We start from the raw sequence: 6126 nt of genomic DNA on the forward strand, positions 1-6126 counted from the left end.
CACCACAATCGGAATAAACTTCTTATGTTGAACTTTGGCACTCTCCAGGCAGTTTTTATCAAAGGTATCAGGAACCAATGAATCACCAACAAAATGAAAGAGACATTGAATATAGTATCCTGATTCTTAAGATTCTCTGTTCCAGTATCACTCCGCATCTCATATTAGAAAAGGTAAAAGGGTCCATCATCTTAACAAAATAGAGAAGAAGTCACAAAAACATCTAAGATGTAGCTAAGGTACAACAACAACAAAAAACCCAGTATAATCCTGTCATGTGGGGTCTGGGGAGGGTAGAGTGTACGCAGACTTAATCCCCACCTTGAAAGGTAGGGCGGCTGTTTCTGAAAGACCCTCGGCTCAAGAGATGAAAACATGATAAAAGGGACAGATAGGGACAAGTATATCGAAAACAAGATGAAAACAAGGAATAGCAAAAGTGAGAAAGTCATGGTAGAAATAGTACGGAAAGAAAGAGGCATTAACTACTATAAATAAATAAGGTACTCAACTGTAATCTCTGGCGGAAGTCCCTCCCTGATGTCATACCATTGAAATGCTTTGCACCATCTGACGCATAAGTGAGAAAGTCATGGTAGAAATAGTACGGAAAAAAAGAGGCATTAACTACTATAAATAAATAAGGTACTCAACTGTAATCTCTGGCGGAAGTCCCTCCCTGATGTCATACCACTGAAATGCTTTGCACCATCTGATGCATAAGTAACTCTCCTCCACTAACGAAAACTTTCCTCCCCCCCTTCTTTTAGGGAGGTAGGTAGGGAACTGTGCCTACAGGGCAGGTAGGGAACTGTGCCTACATCTACAAATAACATCAAACAAAATGAATCCTAAGTGATGTTGCATATAAATGTTGATATCTCAATTGCTCTCGACGGTAGAGTTACTTTCAATCCAAAGATTCGCGACAGTATCCTCAATAAAAAAAAAGAACCACACACTTCACCTTTTTTTTCTTCTTTTTGAGGCGATAAGTCAAACCACTTCTCTCTTAACCTACATATGGTACACAAAGTAGAAATTCTGAGCAGGAGATGACCAGTACTTTTTAAGAAATAACATGGCATTGAATTCAATAGCTTCCTATCCAGTTTATAGTAAAACGTCTATAGAATCAGACAATGTAATCAGTTGAAACAAAATTCAGTAATCCTAAAAGTGCAACAGTTCTCAAGTTTGATCTAGTCCATGGTCTGCAGTCGAAAACAAAGAGGAACCAAATGCAGACCTCTGGTTACATGTGCTCTCATTTCCTCCACTCATCAAATAGAAATAAGATTTTGTCACTTCCTCGGAGCATATTCTAGCTTTTTTAATCTCCTCATTCTAGTTAATGATTTATAGTATTTATTAAAACTGTTAGAACATTAGAGTAGTGTTAAATGTTCAAATGAAGTTACTTTCTCTAAGATCCAAGCATTAATATATATTTCTCTCTTTTATTTCTTCAAAGAAGAGAAAAGATACTAACTCAGTAACTCTAACCTGAAGGACGTAAGTTGATACCTTTTGAAACAAAGGATACATAAAAAAGTATCCTTGAAAACTCTTGAGTCTCTAGAATAATGTAAAAGATGAACAGTGTTAGCATATTTAATCGGTCAAAGCTGTGTTTCCAACCTCCACAGCTGAAGAATGAAGATCAACCTAAATTTTTTGGTAAGGCTCAATTTCTTCTGAATAACAGAAAATTTTATTGTGAATTAGATGGCCCAGATTTGACCTACAAGTTTGAAATTCCAGAGAATATGAGCCACCCCTCTACCCTGATCCCACTCTAAAATCAAAATACAGCTGGATGTCACAATCTCCTAAAGATAAGCAAGGCTCCAAGAAGATTGATGTAGCAAATATCTAGATTTATGAAAATTGATGTAAATTTGAAGGGGGGAAAAAATACTGCAAAATCTATTTAAAGGGAAGCAGAAGCAAAAACCAGGAGTCAAAGTTCAAACATGAAGAGTTGTCAGTCTTAGAAGCAGCAAACACATTGTAATGAGGAATACAACACTACAATCAGTAAAACAAATATGTATGACATGTCCTTGCTAACAGTGGTCTGTTTGGTTTTGCCACCAAAAGAAGCTAGAAACGTTGTTTCATTGTTCTCCCATAATCAATGGGAGAGAGTATTTTAGACTTATCCCATCTCTTTATCCATCAATTTGGACAAGTATACCTTCACTGTGTAAACATCAAGACCTGAGATGTATCCTTAAAGCTTGAATGAACCAACGCTTGCATTCAATTAGTTAAGGGAACTCAAATGAATCCCAAATCCACTGGACAACAAAGGCAAGGAGAAGGAGAAGCATGTGTGCAAAGCAGGTCATCCTCACAGCATGCAAATGAACAAAATCTAAGAAACCAGACAGGAAATATCCTTAAGTTATAAAAGGAGACCTTTCGATGTAAACAATTTTCAAGGAGACATTGGGATGCGCAAGGGCGATTCTTAGCAGAGACTCTTCTGGAGAATGAAAACTCTCTTTGGACTTCAAGATTATATATGCAAACCAAAAGAAAAATGGGATCAGAGTACAGCTTTAGAAGTAAAGTATGTAAATCAATATTTTTAACTTGTTTGATTTTGAGAAAACTAGAAGTACTTGGAGTGCATTTGCTTCCTTCGAACTGGTTGATTGTAAAATACATCACAAACAATGACTACAAAAAGAAAAATCCCAACAAATTTCCTTATTAGCAAAGAACAGTCAACTCATGTATCACGTAGGCTAATACAAAATTACCTGTTGTACCAACATCTTGTCTACAATCATCAAATTCCAAGGTAAACCCACTTGCCGTCCTATAAACAATGGCAAGAACAAAGACCAAGTTAGTAGTTTTATACCGATCTTAATGGATACTACCAACTAAATCTCAAAAGAACTTTACCTTCAAAACCTTAAGATATCCATTTGGCCTCCCGTGAGTTTTGGTAACAATTTCCAACAAAGAAACGTCAAAAATAGAGCTCAGAGCCTCTCCTTTAAAGCCAAAGCTTGTTGGGAAAGCATACATTTCATCTGAACGACTGTATTTTAATGCCGCTGGTGTAAAGCAAGCATATAAAACCATAGTTTAAATGGCCAGACAAAAAGGAAGCAAAACAGAAGATGAAGCACCAAGAAAAAGGGGAGGGGGATCCACACACACACAAATATATATATATATATATATATATATATATATTGCAAATGAAGCACCAAGATTGAGATGTATATGAACATCTTACAATAAAGCAAAAGCAAAATGTAAGCATCAACATTTTGTGTTGTGTACAGCCATACCAGTTTTCCCAATTACAAGTAAAACCACAAAATAATAAATAAAAGAACATCCGTAAAAAGATATTAATTCCCTAGGAGTGAATAGTGGAAACTGGGTTAAAGTTCAACCTAAGAGTACGCAACTTATAAAAATAAAAAACCCAAAAAGAACAGTCCTACAAGGAAGTAAATCTCATAGGAAAAAGAAATAAGTGTTGTGATATAAGAATATTCATTTGGAAAACAAAATAAGATACTAGAATGGAGCATCATACTAAGAGGAGAAAAAATAGTATCAATTTTCATATAGAGCATATGCCCACGTCATCAGGAGTAGCAAACAAAGGAACATAAGAATTCATTGAAGAGCCTCACCAATCTCTGCCTTTTGTGCAGGCAACACACAAATTTGCAGGTGCAATTAATCTAAACGATTAAAACTGCATGAAAGCACAGTATCTTAGTCACTTATCTATGATGTTCTCAGCAGCCCATCTTTACAGATCCTCAAAAACATTAACAAAATAAGAAAGATGAACCATAATTCCCCATTCTCTTACATGGCACAGTTTTCCATTTTTAAGATACAATCAAAGTCAAAAAGTCTAGACCATGTAAAGGAAAATGGCCACTGAGGGAGTTTACGAAAGTCTGTCCAATTGAGTGTCTTCATTCAAAATACTACAAAACACAGATTCTTATAATCAAACTACTTAAATTTTTTAAAGTTGAGCGAATGGGGCCTTCAAGAACGACTCCACATATTTCCATTCAATACCTAGTAAAGTCATAAAGAGTATTGAAACTTTGAAAGGGTAAATTAGTACACCTTGGTAGCTGCAGCATCGAGGCTGTTGAAAACCAACTCCTCAACAAGAAGATAACCCCTGATCGAATTGAACTCCAAATAGCCTCAGGTATTCTCTTAATGCTCCCCATTTCCCTAAAAAAGTAAAAACAAATTCTTTAACATCCTTAACATAGGCTGCGAGAATGAAAACATAATATATTTATTTTTTAAAGACTTCCTGAATTTCCTTGATATGTTCCATGAAAATAAATTCTTAAAAACAAATCATATCAAATACAATGAATCCTAAGTGATGATGCATAAAAATGTCGACTACAATTGCTCTCACCGACGGAGTCACTTCCAGTCCAGAGATTCGCGATAACATCCTCAATAAAGAGAAGGACGGGCGCCAGTCCTACAAGTACCATTAAGAACCACCTAGTCACCACAAGCGATAAGCTTTATCAGATTAACACAATCAGTATCAATAGTGCCAACAAAGGGAGTTAAATGTTGCTCATCATTTCTGGTAAATTGATTGCATATCCTACATGGAACAAAAATGAACTAGTGACCTGTTCTAATTGACAAGACACCTCCCCCCCCCCCCTTTTTTTTTTTCTTTTTTGTGGCGATAAGTCAAAGCACTCTCTCAACCTACATCTGATACACAAAGTAGAAATTCTCGGTAGGGGATGATCAGCACTTTTTAACAAATAACATGCCATTGAAGTCAATAGCTTCCTATCAAAATGTCTACAGAATCAGACAATGTAATCAGTTGAAACAAAATTCAGTAATCCTAAGAAGTGCAACAGTTCTCAAGTGTGACCTAGTCCATGGTCGGCATTCCTCTGGTTACATGTGCTCCTACTTTCTCCACTCATCAAAGAAATATAAGAATTTTGTCGCTTCCTCAGAGCCTATTCTAGCTTTTCCTTAATCCCCTCATTCTAATTAATAATTTATGAAGTTCCGGTTTTTCAGTTAACATCCTTAACATACACTGCGAGAATGACAACATAATTTACTTTTTTTTAAAAGACTTCTTTAATTTTCTTGATATGTTCCATGAAAATAAATTCTTAAAAACAACAATTTCTTAACTATGCATTTAAGAATACCAATGTATCTACAAAAAGCCAACATGTTCTTCAACATTTCTCAAAATTCAACATGCACTATCCAGTTCTTGAATTTCCTTTCATTTTAATGGATGGAAGAATATCAAGATAATGGCAAGAGCAGTAGATAGATCGACGGGAAAATAGAAAGAAAAAATCATGCATGCAAGATTTCCAATATCAAGATAATGGGAAGAGCAGTAGAATACCAACAATTTGTTAAAATTTCAACGTGCAATATCGAGTTCATGAATTTCCTTCTTCTTTTTAATGGATGGAAGAATATCAAGATAATGGGAAGTGCAGTAGAAAACCAATAGATAGATCGCCGGAAAAATTGATTTGGGATTTAGGGTTTAGATCGAACATCGTCACCGGAACAGTTAAGAATACCAACAAGTTCTAGTTCTTTCTCTTTCTTAATGAATGGAAGATAATGGGAAGAGCAGTAGTATTACTTGACGATTTAGGGTTCCTATCAGACATCGTCACCGGGACAGTTAAGAGCAGCGATCGGTGGAGTACTCTAAGATGCACCGGTAGCGTATATGATAAACAGGGGAAAATAGGCGGTCGGTGTTTGTGTTCTAAAATGAGCAGGTGGTGTCTGTTTTATAGTTTTCGAATTATACACGTTAATACACGCGGAAAAAAAACACGTTAATACAAAATATATCAATTTTTTGTGAATTTTTATTCTAGTACTTATTTCTTTTTTGGATAATTATTGTTATACTCTAAAAAAAAAAAATTACCATTGAATACCCCATTACTTTCATACCTCTTATTTTTAATTATTTCACGCATTTGATACCATGAGAGTATATAATATACTCTGATTGTATCAAGCAGTTTCGCTGAAGCACTGTCTCTTCCTTCTTGATACCATCAAAGTATATTATACTCTGATGGTATC

The 6126-nt window shown here is 35.5% G+C and overlaps 1 long non-coding RNA gene across 1 annotated transcript; it reads right to left on the reverse strand.

The window, feature by feature from the left end:
* Positions 1-1956: 1956 nt before the first annotated feature.
* Positions 1957-3067, reverse strand: LOC129871959 (uncharacterized). Its single transcript, XR_008762359.1, has 4 exons — positions 2920-3067; positions 2772-2830; positions 2631-2688; positions 1957-2516 (listed from the first exon to the last, which is right to left on the reverse strand). It is a non-coding gene; the product is annotated as an uncharacterized LOC129871959 (long non-coding RNA).
* Between the last annotated feature and the right edge of the window lie 3059 nt (positions 3068-6126).

Source organism: Solanum dulcamara, chromosome 11 (genome assembly GCF_947179165.1).
Source record: "Solanum dulcamara chromosome 11, daSolDulc1.2, whole genome shotgun sequence".
Taxonomy (NCBI): Eukaryota; Viridiplantae; Streptophyta; class Magnoliopsida; order Solanales; family Solanaceae; genus Solanum; species Solanum dulcamara.